The sequence below is a fragment of the Acinonyx jubatus genome, chromosome A3 (genome assembly GCF_027475565.1).
Source record: "Acinonyx jubatus isolate Ajub_Pintada_27869175 chromosome A3, VMU_Ajub_asm_v1.0, whole genome shotgun sequence".
Lineage (NCBI taxonomy): Eukaryota > Metazoa > Chordata > Mammalia > Carnivora > Felidae > Acinonyx > Acinonyx jubatus.
In genome coordinates this window covers 107362511-107381758 of record NC_069388.1, presented here as the reverse complement: position 1 = coordinate 107381758, position 19248 = coordinate 107362511, and the positions used below count along the sequence as shown (strand labels likewise).

The following is a 19248-nucleotide window of genomic DNA, read 5'->3' as shown; positions in this document are numbered from 1 at the left end:
CTACCAATATTTACAATTTTAGAAATGAAAATGCAACAAAACTTAAAATATTTATTCACTGGAAAAGAATAAACCCAATACATTTATGTTAACATAAATAACATTTTTAGGGAAAATAACTTTATTTTCCAAAACCAAAAAGATTAGCAAGGGTGGCATTGTTTTACATTTTTAAAAATTTCCTTTATTTCTGACTTAACAGAAGATAGATGAATACTCATATCTGATCCTGCCTTCAGTCTGTTGTGATCCCAAATGTGATGCAGCCCCTGAAAGGACCGTGACAGAAGGAGAGGGAAAAAAAGGCAAAGAGTATCCTATGACCATAGTTGTAAACTTGTGGATCCTCAGACGGGGTCTCAGGGACCACCCACCCTCCCAAGGAGTCCCAGGACCACACTCTGAGAACGACTGTCTAAGCTTAAAAGTGTGATTTTTCTTTGTTCTTTAAATTTTTTAATGTTTATTTATTTTTGAGAGAGAGAGAGACAGAGCACGAGTGGGGGAGGGACAGAGAGAGAGGGAGAACAGAATCCAAAGCAGGCTCCAGGCTCTGAGCCGTCAGCACAGAGCCCGACGCGGGGCTCGAACTCACAGACTGCGAGATCATGACCTGAGCTGAAGTCAGATGCTTAACTGACTGAGCCACCCAGGTGCCCCAAAAGTGTGATTCTTCTTTTGAGTGTCTCCCCACCCAAGCAATATCGAAGCGACTATGGCCTTGATAGAGGAAGTTGGTGGGAATAGGGGTCAATTTCAGAGGCAGCAATGACCCAGCTACTGGTTTGAGGAGGAAAATCTTGGAGACAACAACCGTGTTCAGCCAGGCTGTACCTGGCTGGAAGTACCATCCATCCCCAGGGGTCTGGCTGGGACGATGCACCTTAACCACCAAGTGGGGCCAGGAAGAAGAGATAGAGTGATTCCCCCAATCTCTGCTGCCAGAGCCCAGGTGATGTCTGAATGAGGCACTAGGAGATCATGGCAGAAGTGGGGGGGCAGGGGGCAGATCCTGTTCAGTTGTGGGACCGCGAGGGCCTCAGAGCCACAACCTGAAATGCAGCAGCTATTTGGATAGTGGACCTGCCAATCATAACAATGGCAACAATAATAATATACTACTAATAATGTAGAGCTACCATTTATTGAGCACTTTGAGCCAGGCAGTATGCCAAGGACTTGACAGAAATCATTTCATTAATCCCTCACAACCAACCCTTTCAGGTAACTATTAACCATAATCCCTTTTCGACAGAGGAAGCAAGGCCGGAGGAATTAGAGTTATCAGCCAAAGGTCACACAGCTCCTGCGGTAGCTGAGCCAAAATTTGAATTCAGGTCTACCAGACCAGAAACTCTCTCCCAGCTCCCAGCCACACCAAGTGGGCAACCTCTTGATGGAGAACAATCAAAGTTTGAGGGCAGGAAACATGAACGTTACTGCTTTTCAGTGGATGATGCATGGGGACAGGATAGACACCCTTTCCAGCTCTAACCACCCTCTCGGAGGCCCCAGAGCCGAACTGTATTGGGGTCATCAAAGACTGAGGAAGGTGACGAGCCAAGGTGACAGCTCTGGGCGTATGGCCCCTTGCTTTCAGGGCCCTCCAATGACCCTCCTCCAACCCAACTCTGCCCCCCGCCCCCATAAGCCATCTTGCCATTGTTGCCACCAGCGGGACAAGTGTGGGAATTGGCACTCCCACCCAAACCCTCCTCCGGAAGGTCTATGAAAACTAAACCCCTTCAAAGCTCTGCCTTGCAGTCCTTCAGAGCCCTGCTCCCCAGCAGACATCTGGCACGAGGCCACCTCCACAGCCCACCCCTTCTGAGCTCAGCCTCCCAGAGGTGTGAACTTCTCATAAACAAGCTCTATCTCCTATTCCCTGCAAAAATAAACAGGAAGATTGTATGAGAATTCTCTTCCAAGGCATCCTCCCTTCTCCCTAATCAGAGGCTCCGAGGAGTTCTGCTTTGCACGAACTTTTAATACTTTTAATTTGCGTGCAGACAAGCACAAAAGACCCAACCGGATATACCTGTTATTTCCCAATGACCTGAGAGCCCAAGTTTATATTAAGCCTTGGGTTATGGCTTAGCTTGCACGCAAGGTTCCAGGACTCCTGCAGGCAATTGAGAGGTGGTGGTGGAGAGGACAGGAACAACTCTGAAGTGACAGCACATAATTTAATTCCCCCTAAGCTTTCCAGGCATGCAGACTGTTCCTTTTTTGTCAGCATATAACCTAAGTGATTTGTTTTACTCAGGCAAGAAATGTCTAATTTAAACCATATTGCAGCTAAGCCTTCAGTGAAGAAAGAGAGCTCCCTGCAGCTTGGCGTGTGTGTGGAGAAGCCGCACGGGCGGCTGAGGCAAAGCAAACCCCTTACAGCCCCTGCATTTCTTGCCCGGGTCATGATTGGAGAAGCATGCATTCTTGGGCTCTAATCGCCACGCTCACTCTTCGTTCTCGTGCTTCGTCCCTCGTGAATGGGTTTAATTTCAGTAAGAATGTTTATAGGAGCACGTTGACTCATTGTCCTCAACGTCCTAGGTTTGGGTTCCATCTGAGCCACCCGGGGGCTGTGGGACTTCATGCAAACCTCTTAAACTCCCATCACTGATTTTTCTTCTCTGAAATACAGCCGGGAGCGGTGCAGATTGACACATTTTGGTGGCGAGTAAGCTGGTTTAAGAAGGAAGAGATCTGTGCCCCAACCCTGCTTTACAAACCCTTACTAGCTGTGGATCAGAGACAAGAAATTTTCTCTGGGCGTCAATTTCCTCCTCTGTAAAATAAGTGAGTTGGATGAGTTGGTCTTCAAAGTTCCTTCAGCTCTAAAAGACTATATATGCCCTAAATCACTTCCAGTTTGATAAAATATCAGTAGCTATTATTACTATATTATTATTATTATCCGTGATTCCCTTCTATAATTCCAAAGAAGTCACTAGCCAGACAAATCTTCTTTTGAAGTTCTTTTCAAAAACTACTTTTATATGCCTAACTTCCATGAAACAAGGAGGATACTAGCCCCCCTAAGCCCTCCATGGTGGGATTTGATGTGAAAGTTCGGTGTCCAACTCATTCCCATCAAATTATTGAATTTCCCCTGTAGCCTCGCCAGGAGGCTAAAAAGGGTCTGTAAATACAGCCTACATTTCAAGGCTGTTCCCTCAGCCAAAATTGCCCCCTCCCTTTCTCTGCTGTGGAAAGCCTCATTCCCTTTGGCTCCTTTCCCCATTATGGAACGCATTGTTTTCTCCTCTTGATCCCTTGAGCACTTTGCACTATTATTTCATTGACTTCATTCGATCTGGTGTTATTTTTGGTTTCATATCCAATAGATCGCTGCTCAACTAGACCTGGGGAGCAGGGACTTCGTCCTCTGTACAACCCAGCCTCGCTGCCTTCCTTCCCTCTCCCTCCCTCCCCCAGGACCTGGTATACATTCAGTGTTGGTGGAAGAATTAAACTGTTGAGCCCCCGTAGATTTTATCACAATGGGATAAGAATGCTCCGAGGGTTAGAAGTTCACAGCCTGGGCTGAGCCGCACTGATCCCCACCCCCTCAAGGATCACTGATTAGGCTGGTGATCAGAAGGAGGCTGTGGGCTTGGGAGTGAGTGGGTGGTTGGGATCCGAGGAGCATGTGTTGTGGGGTGCAGGAGAAAACTGGCTTTCTGGGGGTGAGCAAAGGTTGGCTTAGCCTCACGTGATAAGAGGGGCTACATATTCCCTTCGCCATAGCCAGGCTTAGAACCAGCTGGTCGGCCCTCCTGTTCAGAATGCTTTGTAAATAGCACCCAACTCAGATTACAGGGGAGCTTTTCTGAAATTTAAAGAACAATTGCTATTCAGTTTTACTTGCCCCAGGCCCTTCCTTCTTGTAGTATATGGTAACTCTCTTAGGCACATTTCCATTTGCCCTACTCTTTGTCCAAGGTGGACCCTTGAATGCATTGATGCCTTCCTTGCTTTTGGTGTCAAGACATGTCTGGAGGCATAAAGCCCTGTGTGGGCTTCTCTTTTTCTTGCTGAATGTAAATTCTAATTTAAAACAATTTTTTTTGATTTTGACTAGGCAGAGATTTTGCAGGAAATCTGATTCTCATTTTAAAATGAACAAGGGTGGCACCTGGGTGGCTCAGTCGGTTAAACGTCCGACTTTGGCTCAGGTCATGATCTTGTGGTTTGTGGGTTCGAGCCCCACATGGGGCTCTGTGCTGACCACTCAGAGCCTGGAGCCTGCTTCAGATTCTGTGTGTCTCTCTCTCTCTGCCCCTGCCTGGTGCTCTGTCTCTCTCTCTTTTAAAAATAAAAATAAACATTACAAAAAATAAAAATAAAAAAATAAAATGAACAAGGATTTGAGGTCAGCCTAGTTAAGACGAGTTTAGACAAGGTGCTTTTAAACACAGTGTAGAGAGATAAGGAAGAGCTGTGTTATTGGAAAGGCGAATTACATTCAGCAAAGCCTTTTTCCAATGAAAATGAACAAACAAAAATTTTGTAACGAAGAGTAGCAACCAGCCCCCAAAAAGGTTCTGCCGTCCACCCTTAATTGTTGCCCTCTTGTGGAAGGAGTCATGGGTGCTGCAAACTTTGAAGTTTCTTCAGAGAAGGAGCACTCTACTTGAAAAGCTGAATATCTTGGTAAAAAATATTGTAAGTAGTGAAATAATTAAGAGCTAAGATAACTGTGTCCTTGGAGTTACCTTTTTCTTAAAATATATGGATTATCTCATGAAGCAGAATCTGTATGGCTGTTGCATGTAAGTAGCTAATAGCAAAGAAAGTTGGAATTTCATTTCTCCCAGGCTCAAGAAAAGCCAGAGGAGGAACAGAGGTCATTTGTGGTGACCGGGAGAGCACTGGGTTGGGGCTTCAATGGATGTCAGGTTAGTGTCCTTGTGCTTTAATAATTGGGAGAAACGTGACAGCCGCAACTTTATAAAACATTCCCAGAGAGTGGGAGAGCCAGAGAAGGCTGAGACAACTTCCATAAAAGCTTGGGAAGCAGAGCAGGTAAAACCTGTGTGCTGCCACAAGAGCAGATGGGGAAGCAACATTCCAGAAATGAAGGGGAAATGAATGAAATCTCAGGTCCCAGAGGAGAAAGGCAACTAAAGGCTGACCTTTCCCCTCCCAGCTGGCCTGGAATGCTGGCTCAGAAGAAAAGGAAGGGTCGGGGGTTTCATTTCTTAAGCTGATGTCTCAGCAATGATAGTGAAGTGGGCCCAGCTGGCTTTTGAAGATGAGGAGGGGAGTGAGAAAGGTAACAGTGGCCTGTGGGGAGTGTTGAGGGTGGGGGGGGGGTGGGGGAGGGAAATGGACTTCTGAACCAGCATCTGGCAGCTTGGGTGGAAGGACTCTAAGCATTGAGGTCCACAGACCAAGCAGAGATCTGCAAGGGCAACAAACACAACTTTGGGGGACAGGCAGGCAGCAGAGTGGGGAGGGGTTCTCCCTTCTGAATCTGAGGAGGGCATTTCACCCTGAGGACAGCTGAGCAGGAGGGCCAGGATGGCCGCCAGCAATGCCAGGAAACGCGTGTGGTATCCACCTGACTTCCAGCAACAATTTCTGCAAAGATTGTGACACCGTGAGCATGTGTCCCTTCACCTCTGCTCTAAAAATGCCATTAGATAAATGCCTGTTTTATCAGCACTATGTGAGATTGGCTTTGTTTGTGGAATTCTGCAAGACAACTTGCAGTCATGGGAACGTCTATATGACCCAAGGAGAAGCAGGCCCTTCTCTGAGGCCCCAGGGCCCTGGGGTTTGGAACATTTCCTTGGAGATTTTGTGAAGGGTGAAATGGGAGAGAATGTTTACCTCAGAGTAATGTCGGGGAGCAAGAATACCTGTCCTCGCAAAGGTCCTTCCAGCTGGACTAAGAATCAAACTGACATGGATGGATCAAAAGGAGAAAATCAAATTTAATAGCATACATACAGGGAATCCATACAGACATGGAAATTCCAGACAGTCAGGCCAAATGAGGTCTGTATGCCATCCTGAGGTGAGGAGAAGGGGTAGGAGTCTGGGACTTTGAAGGGAAAAAATGCAGTTGACAGGGCAGTAAGAAAAGGAGCAGGTGTTTGGTACTTAGATGTCTGCCCTGCCCTACAGATGGGTCATGCAGATAAATGTATCTGTGGTAATAACCGTTATTCTGGGAAAGATTTCCAATTTAGATTCTCCTATGCAGCTCAGGGAGGAGCAAAGACTTCCTCTTGACCTAGAGGGTCTCGACTGCTTTCAGCTCAAAATAGTCTTCATACCAAAGTGGCCCATCTTGGGACAGCCTGTCTTTGGCCCTCACAGTTCCGTCCCCTGAAACTTCCTGATGGTTGACACATTAAAAGTTGAGCTGGTAGATTGTTTCGTCTCACCGAACCACTCCCCTGAGTCTTGATAATAGGTCAGCTTAGTTGAACTCGTTTCAGAAGGTGGCGTTTCTCCAAGCTAGGCCTATGGTTCAAGTAATCAGGTATTAGATAAGAAGCCTTTCTACGGAAATAAAAGAAAAGCAGCGGTTAATGATTAGATCAGATTATAAACCTGTCTCTGAGTTCTGAGCCAGCCAGCTGACAAGACTTCTAGATGTCAGGCTCCGAGCATCTTCAGACAGAGTGAAGGCAGGCCGTGGCAATGCGACAGATTCTCCTGGTTTGTAGCTCACATGTCTCTAGCAATCTGTTGAGTGGCCCACAGTGCAGTAGGTACAAAGATTGACTAGACATGAGCCATGGTGGCAATTTCTCTGAAGTTTACACCAAGCGATTTTATATTAAGTTTGCAGGGCTTCAAGGAAGAGGGAAGTTTTAGTTCTCAAATGATTCCAAGTCAGAAAGGTGGGAGAACATTCAAAAACATTAGTTTGGAGAGTTGTAGCCTGGCACTGGAGAACACTAGAAGAAATCAGGATTTAGGCCAGCTAGTAATAAATAGTGTTAAAATTTACTATTTACAAAGGTGTGTTATCGAAACATATTTTCTCTATAATCACCCTCATTTTTACCAACGGTAGCCAGATTAACACTAGTTTGTTTGCAAAATAAGTCTAGTTTCCAAAAAAAAAAAAAAAAAGTGGCCTGATTATTTACACATATAGGCTTTTAAAACTCTGCTTTGTTGGAACTTTTCATAAGGAATCTCTAGAATGAACTTTTAATAGCCTCTTAAGGCCAGAAGTCAAGCCAAATACTTGCCATCTGACTTAATCTGCAATACTTACAGACTTGGGTGAATTCCTCTCTTCTCGAGGTCCCCAGAACATCCTGAGCTTCCTGCACCTGCCAGGGAGTGACCTTCTTTATTCACCTGGTGAGGCTGCTGGGACCTTTGTAAGCAATGCACCAGGCTGATATTTTCCAAGGGGTTTTATTGGCTCCATAAAGTCAGGCTTAGTTCCTTAAGGCTGTCTGTTCATATCTGAGTCTATGCACACCTCTCTCAAATACGACATTCCAGCCAAAGCCTTTGTAATATAACTAAGGCTTCCAATCATGTCCTGTCATAAAGAGAACAGGTTCTTGTTGAACTTAGGCAAATAAATATACTGCCATAAAAATATAAGAATACTCACTGAGAATTTCTGAATTCTGGGGCGTTCGGGTAGGGAGAAAAGATAAATGTTACAATTTATTCACAAAGGTATATTTTATCAAATTGCTATCAACTAGTTAGTTTAAGAGAAGTTTTCTTTAATCTAGAAAAAAATGTATTTTTAAAAACTCAGCAAGGTTTCAAACAAAAAGTCATAAAAATTATAATTAACCTCCTTAGTTTATGCAGTTCCCATGTTATTATTAATTCTTATTCTGCTTGAATCCAGTTTTTTCACTAGTTCTGGATTTTTTTTTTTTTTTTTTTTTTTTTTTACTTAGTTCAGTTTGATGATCTTGAGCATATCAGGAACCTGTACTCAGAGTTCTTTCCATGAATCTCCCTGAAGATGAAGCATGTTTGCAGGAAGCTTTTATAAAATCACCTGAGTAAAAGTATAATTGCCAGTAAATAATAGAAGACTTAAAAATGACACAGTTAACGATCTGATTAGACTCATTACAATGCAGTTGACATGGAAATTTGGTTAGCTTTGGGACCCACAACACATCAAGATAATAACATGCCAGGATGTCAGATTTTTAGGACTTTCATAAAAGTCCTAAACTTTTTAGAACACAGATTTAATAATAATGATAAAAAGAACACTGATTTTCATAGTTTACCCGCATAAATATCATCTAAGAGGCTTTAATATCACTGATTGGACAATGCTACCCATGTAATTTAGCACACCATATAAGCCTAATTAGTTTAATTTCTTGCAAACCTTTTTTGGAAATGTTCTAAGGGCCCCCTGTTCAGTTAGACTATGGTCAAAAACTTGATTTTAGAATTTGATTTTGGGAAGTATATAAAAATTGATTAAATAGGATCACAAATCATTACGAAAGAACACCTAATGATACAAATAGCCAAAATGACAATATAAGATTCCACAGGTAAGGTTACACAGTGGTAAGCAAAACATAGCTCTTTTAATAAAGACTCAGTTTTCTTAACTAATCAAAGGCCTGATAAACATAGGAAATTATTTTGGCAAAAGAGAATTATTGTTTTTTAGGCAGATAACTTAAAAGCTAAAGAAAAACTTTTGTTTACAGTTTCTCATTAAGAGCAGGCCAATAGTTTAAGGAAATTTAGTCCTTTTCACAAAGAGAAAACAAAATTTTAATTTTGCCTCAGTGTGTTTTTGATATTAAAATAAATTTACTTACTTAATTTATCTTGATCTTAGCCAGGACTGACCACACGTAAAATTTCTTTCCAAAGATTCTTTGTCCAAAAACCTTCTGCAACTTTCTTTTTTGCATTCAGCTGTTGCCCCAAGCTTTCCAGCTTTAAATAACTAAGTCTCACTTTAGGACAAAATTATTTTGTTTTCCCTCAACAAAGATGTGTTCTTTTTCCTCAGACTTTTTCTTACCAAAAACACATATCTTACTTTCCTTGCATACAGGGTTGTTTCCCTTAATTCCAGTCATCTTAATTACATTCATTAGAATTCTTCATGCTTAGAAACCTTAATTTTTAGTGAAAACTAAATAATAAGAAGTTGCAAATTGTCTGCTGTACCATAATTCTTTAGATTGGCAAATGTATGAATATATTTCATAATTTCTAAAAAACATGTGTTTTTCCATAGTATTATCTTTCAATAAAGCATAAAGCATGCTTATTAACAGACCCAAATTCATTATTAGCTTTTCTGTAATAAAACAAAAGCAGATAAGTTATATTCAGTATAAAATGTTCATTATGTTATCTTATTTGGAGATGATCTAGATAATCGATGAATTTAAACTTATGGTTCAACCTAGCAAAATTTTAAAGTTTTAGGTTACCAAAGATTTTGGAAGCTATTTAAAAGTTTATCTACAAACTTTTTTGTTTATCTTACTGACATCTATTTAATTTACTTGTTCCTAAGGATTATGCCTAGACTACCCACAAAACTTCAGGAAGCATTAGACAAAGTCAGCCATTATTCTAAGGTTTTGTTTTGTTTTGTTTTTTTCCCCTGACAAATTTGGCAAGAGAGAGATAACCTGAACGTCTCTTTCAGTCAACACACGCAGAATACAAGTTTTCTATTTAATGCTGATAACTCTAAAGATCTATTTTAATTAAACCAACAACCTTCAACCTGCTTTCTTTTCAGATATTTTCCCAAATCATATGAACCTGAAAAACATTTAGGTTAGTTTCTAACTTTCTGAGTTTTAGAATGCCCAATCCTTAAAAGTACTTGCCTTCAAACCAGCTAAAATACACCTCTTTTACAAATTAATTTTAGCAATACCACCCGGAGATAGAGAAAATATTTCACCTTTACAACATATGTGGATGCAAAAATACAAAGACAAGGTACAAACAAAATCTTTCCCAGCTTTTGCTTTTTTTTTTTTTTGCTAATATTTGTGTAGCCGACATTATAGACTCAATTTCTAAATACTTCTCCCCTCCCTCCCACGAGAAACTTCTTGAAGTTTGCATTTCAAGGAATGGCTCTTAGGTTCTAGAGAAGAAGGGGTAGGAGGGAGGGAGTTTACATCACAAAGACACAGAGAAAACACCCAAATTTTTTTCCAAGGTGGATATTTAGAACCTATCTGCCTGTTCTCAGATGTGATAGTTGGGACATTAGGATCCTTTTAGCAGTTTGGATTTTAAAAGGGCCTCTTCCCTGCCACCACCCTGCCTTTTTTCCTTCAATCTCAGGAGACTGTGGGCTGTATGTATATTTCAAAGGTATGATAAGATTTATCATTTCAAGCGATAGAGAAAGAATGTAAAAAAAAATGTTTTTCCCTTGAGTTTCAGGGTGATTTCTATTTAAAAATTACATTTTTTTCCCCTTAAAATACAGGACCATTTTGTTTCAGTATCGTGGTCTTTTATAATATTCACAAACATTCTGAGAGGAATAGTGAGTTTTGGAGATGGGTAAAGATAGGTGGACTTTGACTTGCTTCTAAATTTCATTTCTGGTTTCGTAGAGATTTGTAAAATAAAAACAGTTGTCCCTAATTCCCCAAAGACCTAGATCACAGCCTGAATATCAAAGGACTGACCCACCTTTTAAACTAAATTTGTTTCTATCAGCGAGATTTTTAACCAAAATGGGAACCAAAAGATTTATGCCTTTGTAAAGTCTGTATAAAGCATTTTAACAAAGGCCTTTTTTCTGGGTAAGCCTTTTTTCTGGCTTCTATTAGCCCTTGATTAGTGACTTTTTGCAGATTATTTCTAGAAGGGCTTGTGAGAAATTTTGGTCCTCTGTTTCCTCTGTGAAGAGAAGGTTGTGAACATAGTCAAATAGTCTTTGTGATTTCCTTCTAAATTTGGTTGTGTCTTTGGAAAGTAGAGGGAAAGGGCTTTACAGTTTAAAAAATCCCCCGCTGTTCAGGGGACATGAATTCTTTTGCAGTAGGCCCTCTCAGATACAACAGCAAAGGACATTGTATAGGAATGCCCAAAGCAGGTAGAGCCTGACTCCAGAGTCCTGGAAGGTAGGGAGCCTCACTGCCAGTCTCACGGGCTTTTGCTAAATTTGTTTTTCTAGCTTTCAACATTTACATGAGCAACCTGTGTTTTTAGAACCTAGAGGTGAGGGCGGAGTGTTCTCTGTAGATCTTATAGGGAAAGGGAAATTAAAATAGGCAGATCAACCTGGATTTTAAGAAGAGAAATATATGTTGGATATGGACATTTATTTTTAAGTCTTATTCTAATTTCTACTTTTTTATTTTGTCAAAGGAGTCCTTCAGACTAGTTATTGTACTAATAAGACAATTGAGAGACCTTCATTTTATATACACACACACATACACACACACACACACACACACACACACATATAGGTATATATATAATTTAAATCTAGCCAATTTAAAGGATCCATTGTCTGGCCATTGATGAGTAGGATCTATTAAAAGTTACTCAAACCAATAAGCCTTCTAATGGCTTCACCGAAGATGCAGGAAGTGTCCGCAGAGGGCATAGATGGTGCAGCCCCCATGATTCAAAAAGTTTACTCCTGCAATTAGTCTAGGAAGGCAAAAGCTTTCGTTGCGTAGGCGGGAAGGATGGTGTAGTAGTAACAGTGTCTCCAGTCTCCCACAAAGTCGTGGGATGCCTCCAGCCATCGACCTGCTCATCTATGACACTGATGATTCCAGGCGCTACTGGAATTGGGCTTTCCAGCAAGAACAAGCAATGAAGGGTGAGGTGACAAAGGTTCCTACAGGCTGGGGCTGCTCATGACAAAGTCCCCTGAGAGCTGGAATGGCTGGACAAAGAGAGAGAGAGAGACTTAGATCCCCAGTCTATTTGACAGGCCGCCAAGGTGCCCCTCCACCATTCTCTGGATGGCGAAGACCAAAGAGAATGTTCTCACTGGCCACAAAGCCAAACTTTTGGGACATAAAACAAGACGAAAGGAAAAATCTTATCCAGTAAGTGCCCATTAACAGTTTTTTCTGAGCCCTGGAGCCAAACTAATACTTACTTAGGAGGGATGTGCCACAGGGTTGGGGGGTTTGTGACATTTCACAGTGTACCTCACTGCATGGAAGTTTTCTTGAGGTTCAGCACTGTGGCTATTTAGGGAATAAAATAATTTATACATATATAAGCGTATTATTTTTTCTACGTATTTAGTCCAAATGTTTGTTAAGCTAACCTGTTCCAGGGTCAACTTATCCTAACACAGGAGTCTTCTTCAGGTGGTGATTGCTCTAACAGTGTTTCCATGCTCGACCCCTGCCCGCTATTTTGTGGCTTTGTGGCTTTGGCTGAGATGTCTCACAGCAAAGTTTGTATGACAAATAATGTAAAAGACACAGGGACAGGAAAACAAAGACCATGTCTGGGAGGGAATGGATCAGCAACCAAAGAGTATTCTATCAACTTTAACCAAAGAGTCACTTAGCCCAAGGAACTAGTTTTGCAAACATTTTCTCCTGTTAATCTAAATCTACAAAGAGAGAAAAAGGACTCTCATCTTGTCATTCTCACTTCATCAGACTCCGCAGATAGAGATTCCGGCAGGCTGACGTGGTAAGAAATCTTACCTTCTGCCAGCTGTGTGTCAGATGTCCCAGGAGATTTCAGCTCCAGCAGCGTCGGAGTGACTGGTGTCCAGTGACTTAAAACATCCTTTTGACTATGCCAACTGTCAAGGAGCCAGAATTCCTGTCCCCTCAAAGGCCCTTCTAGCTGGACTAAGAATCAAATCGACATGAGACAGATTAAAGGGAGAAAATCAAATTTAATAGTGTACAAATGGGGAATCCACATAGTCACAGAAATTCCAAAAACAGTCAGGCAAAAGGAGGTATATATGTCATCCTGAACTCGGGGGAATGGAATAGGGATCTGGGACTTAAAAGGGAAAAAATGCCATTGACAGGACAGTAAGAAAAAAAGCAGATGTTTGGTAGTTAGATTTTTGCCCTGGTATACAGATGGGTCACTCAAATAAACTTTAACTCTGGTAATAACCATTATTCTGGGAAAGACCTCCTCTAATTTAGATTCTTCCATGTAGTTAAGGGAAGGGCAAAATGTTTCTTTGGAGTTCACAGGATCTTGATTACTTTCAGCTCAAAATAGTCTTAATGCCAAAGTGGCCCATCTTGGGGTACCCTCTCCTTGACCCTTGACCCCCTAGCCAAACTCTTGGGACATAAAACAAGACGAAAGGAAAAATCTTACCCAGTATATGCCCATTAACAGTCACAACAGCACCAACCAGTGCCCCAGTGTCCAACAGGCTTAAATCTGCTGGGATAATTAGTCTAAAAAATTCATGAGTCAAGATATCCACACAGTGGACCCCACAAAGTCTGAAGAGGATGGAAAGATAAAGCCAGAAAGCTAGTAGACTAAGTGTGTGTACTGCAGCGACTTTCATCACTATGGCTATTTAGGGAATATAATAATTGATACATATATAAATGTATTATGCTTTCTATGTATTTGGTCCAAATGTTGGTTAAGATGTCTGAAAACAAATCCAGGCCAACCCCTGCCCCACCTTATTTTTATCCTAAAGGCAGTATTATGGGATATCTGAATGTTCAGAGAGGAAGATCTTAAATACACAAGGATTTCCCAATTTATCACTACGTGCATGATGTAAATAAACCCCTACAGTGCTGATTTGGGTAATGTCCTCTTAACTCTGAATTATAATTTAATTCAGGATGGGGGCCTTAGATTTCAGACATTAGTTGCAGCAAATTGTAGAGAAAAAGCTATGATTCATGACCTAGAAAGAGCAGCAACAGCTTCTAATTTCCACTCATCCTTGGTGTCATGTGATATGTTTCAGAAACTCATTTAAAATTGAGAAAATAAGCCATTTCTAATTGTACTTAAGTAAGGAAATAGTTCACTTCTGACTCTAAGAAGATTAGAGAATCTTTAGAGTGTTTGTTTAGAAACTATGCCAACATTTTTTTCAGAGGTACAAACCTGGCTTTCCCTTTTCCTTAAAAGAAAAAAAAAAAGGACAAAACAAAAACAAAAACAAAAACAAAAACAAAAACAAAACCTTTAATAAAGCCAAATATTTAAAAAAAAAAAGCCTTCACATGCAATTATACCATATAAGGATCACTTCTGCTTTGAGTGTGAGATTTTGCACGTTATGGTATGTAACTTTGGAACAGAGACTTCCTATCTCTTTCACCATAGTCTTCCCTCAATGCTCAGCACAAAGTAGGTGTTCAATAAATATGTACTGAATGAGTGAATATATGATATGCCATTGATCTGTATTTATTTCTTTTTGAGCTGTCTTTGTCAGTTTTTGGTATTGATTTTATGTGATGATTATTGAGACAGAGAAGGGGGTGGGGATACAAGAGGAAGGGTCTCCAGGGCCAAGGACTGAGCCCTGAGGTGCTCCAATCTTCAGAGTTCATGTGGAGGGGGAGATGCCAGCAAAACAATCTAAGCAGGAGAAATGTGTAAGTTAGAAGAGGAACCAGCGGAGTGTATTATCCTAGAAGTTGGGGTGGTTGGGTTTTTCAGGAGAGTGGTTCGCTCTAGACACTGCCTCTGCCACTGGGAATCAGTCAAGACAAGGACCAAAATGTGTCCCTTGGATGTGGCAACATAAAAGGAATCAGTTGGATAAGAACAGGTGGGGTGAGTGGCAGGGCTCACTGGGAGAGTGTGGAGAGTGGATGGACAGTGAGGAATTTGTGGCAAAGAGTGTAGACAACTTGTTCCAGAGGTTTTGCTGGGAAGGGAACCGAAGAGAAATGGGGTGAAGGCTAGAGGGAGCATGAAAGGAGTTTTGTCTTATTTTGTTATTTTTGATTTTTGATTTGTCTGTATTTTGAGATGGGGGATGAGAGAGTTCATTTTATGCCACTGGCAATCATCCAGGAGAGAGAAGACAGAGATGATGAGGAGGATGATGATGATGATGATGATGGTGGATGGTGATGATGATGTAAGAAGGAAAGGGGATATCGCAGGACAGAAGTCCTTGAGCAGTTGGACAAATGTGGTTCAAGTGAGGTGTTAACCATGGCTAGCCACGTGGACACTGCTACAGTGAAAGAGGAAGGCAGAGACAATGGGGTTCTGGTACACAGTGCATGTGGCAGGGTTGGGGGTGTACTGATTTGAGGGTGGACAGGTAAGAGTGTTGCCCTCTATGCCTTCAATTTTCTTGCGGGGGGGGGGACAGGTATGAAACCAGGATATCAGCTGGGCATGTGGGAGGGGAAGGGATGCAGTAGGGTTAAGAAGAAATGAAACCAATTTAAAGGATTATCTTGAAAAGTAGGAAAGCAAACTATGGAGGAATGTGTGGTAGTGCTGAGGGTCCATTTGAGTTTTATCGTCACGAATCTGAATGGAGACAGACAGATTTGGGGATTTTCCCAGTACTTGTGGTGGGAATAGAAATTGTTAGCACTCTTATGGAGAGCAGTATCTTTTGACCCATCAATCAGCCTCTAGGAATTCATCCTAAAGATAGTTGGACAAATTTATGAAGATGTATATACAAAGATGTTCAACAAAGTATAATTGATAGAAAATAGTTGGAAAGTACCTAAATATTCAACAATAAGGAATGGGATAAGTGAATTATGAGATATCCATGGGATGTTTTGCAGCTGTTGAAGACTATATGTCTACACTCGTAGGGATGATATGGATGGAGAGCCAAGATATGAGATACTGAGAAAAAAATTGTGGTTTTCAAAGAGGCACATAGAGTAAAAACCCTATTTGTTGAACTCTGATGCAGTTGCTACAGCATTTCAGCTGATCCTACAGGGTGTACAGGAGCTGGGATGGCCCTTTCCACATGTCTGGAATCAAAGCAAGGGCCCAGAGAAGGAGTGAAACGTTGGTTGAGGCAGAGCTCTTCAATGGAGAGCAGTTCCCAGTGGGGGTGGGGTGGGGGGGGGGAACTCAGCAGTGGACACTCCTACAGCTAGGGGGATGAGTTTCTCTGTCCTGAGGTAACATCTGGGTAGGACACAATAGCATCCATTAGAGACCTGCAATTCTAAGTCTATAGTTGTGGAGATAATGGTAATGTCTGTGGTGTAGTCCTCTTCGGACTATTGTGAGGAGCTAATGAGATAATGGATATGGAATTGATCTTTAAACTGTGAAGCTATCAACTGTGTTCTTTTTTTTAAGTTTATTTATTTTGAGAGAGAGAGAGCGCGAGTGGGAGAGGGGCAGAGAGAGAGGGTGACAGAGGATCCAAAGCGGGCTCTGTGCTGACACAACAAGCCTGATGCAAGGCTCGAACTCACGAACTATGAGATCATGACCTGAGCCGAAGTCAGATGCTTAACCGACTGAACCACCCAGCTGCCCCCGTGATGTTTAGTTATTCATTATTATCTGTGGCTCTAGCCTGCCTTTCCTCACCTTCCCTAGGCCTGACCAATCACATTTTCCCTTTCTACTTAGTTTTATTCTTGGGTCACTGACACAGAGAAAAAATAAGAAGAAGAAACAGGGTATAATTCTGAAAAAGAAAAGGTCCTGTGCTTTTCTGCCCAGTTTATGTACAGTCCTTAGTGGTCCTGTCAGGAGCCTGGGCCTTCCCGCTTGTCCAGAGGCAGACCCCCTCTTCCAGGGTGGGACTGAGTAGGGTCAGGAGAATAACCCTGTGAAGGTCTTCTTACTTCGCCTCCGGAGACACGGCCCGTGGATTATCTTGCAAAGATGGGAAAGAAAGGAAAAGTCACTTGAGCCAACCACATTGCACAGTAGCAAGAGGAAGTTGTGAGGGAAAACCAAAGCCGAAGTGAAAATCTGAAGCACGCTTGAAGAGAGGTTACAAATACCTCTCGTGTGGAGAGTCATACAAGGGGAAAGCGGAGAAAATGGAGAATATTTTCTTCAAATTTTTTTTATGGCGAATTTTGTTTTCCTGCGAAGCTAGTAAATATCTCTTAAAAGAATGTGTGTGGTCACACAAGTTGAAGGGCTGAACGAATTTCCTCCCTGCCTCCAGATGGTTTTAAATGGTAGCAGAGAGGAGGAGGAGGAGCGGTTAAGGCTCCCCACCCACACCACAGGCCTACTGTCCTGGTCCAGCTCTAGAAGGGTGAGTGCTGCTTGTTAGACCCTGTCGGTCAGCCTGCAGGCATTCAAGAATCAGAGGTTTGTGTTTCCCAAAGTGCTCCCCACCCCACTACCCCCCAGCCAGTCAGAAATGCTAACACACAGACATGGGGATTCATGGAAAACAATAGACAACAAGTGAGCAGAGAGAGAGAAAAATCCCATCCGGTCACAGGAGGGAAGAAAAAGGTCTCTCTCCTCAGATACACACACACGAAAGAGAACACAGCTGCCAGTGAAATGCTGGTGTCATGGGACTTTGGGGGTCATAGAGCCAAGCGCAGAACTAATCATATTTACTTATGCCTTGAGCCAAGGTTATGAGTAAATGTGCTTATCCCGATTGTAGTTAAAGTATCTGGCTGGGTGCATCCAGGCGTGGACTACTAGACCAGCATTGAACATATCATGGGATGGGGCACCTGGGGGACTCAGTTGGTTAAATGTCTAATTCTTGTTTTCCGCTCAGGTCGTGATCTCACAGCTATGAGACTGAACCCAATCTTGGGCTCTGCACTGAGCATGGAGCCCACTTGGGATTTTCTCTCTCCCTCTCTCTCTGTCTCTTCCCTACTCACGTGCTCTCTCTCTCTCTCTCTCTCTCTCTCTCAAACTAAATAAATAAACACTTAAAAAAATAAATTATGGGAACATGGGGGAACATTCACAATACACCCTTAACTTAAAACGGTTTAATAGTACATCGTTAACATAAACCAGTACGTTGAGTAAGATCCCAATTTCGGAAAACTAAATGAAGAACTCTCCATCTGCCACGTGAAAAGACGAGAGTGCCAGATACAAAATGTTTAAATGTTTCTCTTGGTGATGGGATTGTTTTCTTCTCTGTGCTTTTCTGGGTTTTTGGATTTTTTTTCCTCCAATGATCATGTTTTTACTGTCACCCAAGAAAGAGAGCACGAGTATAGTTTGGGGAGATTCCGTGATTGTGAACACTTCCCAAACATACATTCACATGCACACACAGTATAATATGTGGGGTGTGGGCATGCACATGTGTGCAAGGCACGCACACGGGTGCCCCAAAGCTCTGGGCTACTCCCTTCCATCTCAACCACAATCCTTTTTGTCTCTGGTGAACTCTCAAACCCCACGTAACCTCAGACCACACTTCTGGAAAGATGGTCTCCTAGAACTGAACCCCCAGCCTTCTACCAAGGGTTCCTGGCAGGTGGCCATTCCTAGTTGAACAGTCGTGGGGCCACCAGGGACCCTGCCTTTGGTCTCCACCGTCACACTCTGGGATGGGGGAAGGAGGAAGAGGAGAGGACCACGTTTCGCTGGCCTGCAAGTTTGCTCCTATGCCCTTTAGCAGGAGGGCTCACAGGTGGTGATGCATTCTGTAGGATTAGAGAAAACACCTCCAGGGAGCAGAACCCTCAAATAGCCGAGCTCCAGGGATCTGAGGGAGACTCTGCCAGACGAGCACCCACAGGCTGTTGGCTCAGCTGAAGGAGGAAAGAGACGAACTGCCTGATGCTCCAGCCTTATGTTCCCATCCTCACTTTCACACGTTCTGGATTTCTTCTGACAGTGACTGCTTCCCGTCCTCACAGGCTAGTGCCGCCTCTTCTAAGCATCTTAAAAGGCAGTTTAAACCGAACAAGGTATTAGGTGAAGGTTCATATTCTCCTGTGCTCTCTTCCTTTTGTGCCCCGTTGGCCCTTCTCCCATCCTATTGTTCTCTTGTCAAAGCCCATAAATCCTTAGCAGCCAGGGCATTGTCTTTGGGGGTTTAACTCTACCACCATCACATACCTGTAAATGATTAATAAGCAGTGTTTGGTTAATAAGTAACATTTGGCTCTGATATTAATAGCAGATTTGAAAAGCTAGACACAGCTGGTGATGATTTAGTGACACCGAGTCACCTTAGTTTTTTATCCATTAGCTTGGAGGAGGGACTAAACACTGCCAGATGTCACCAAGCTAAAAAACAAAACAACACACACACACACAGATACAACTGGGTCCTAAGAGAGGACCTTGGAGGTTGTGTGTGTGTGTGTGCGTACATGCACAAGAGATTCCTGCTCT

The 19248-nt window shown here is 42.4% G+C and overlaps 1 long non-coding RNA gene across 1 annotated transcript in view; it reads right to left on the bottom strand.

Moving 5' to 3' along the window:
* Window positions 1-4376: 4376 nt before the first annotated feature.
* The window catches only part of LOC113592491 (uncharacterized), a 51750-nt gene continuing 36878 nt past the window's right edge, over window positions 4377-19248 (bottom strand). The window contains exons 3-4 of the long non-coding RNA XR_008289579.1: window positions 12651-12800; window positions 4377-7519 (exon numbers count right to left, since the gene is read on the bottom strand). This is a non-coding gene — a long non-coding RNA (uncharacterized LOC113592491). The remainder of the gene's footprint in view (window positions 7520-12650; window positions 12801-19248) is intronic.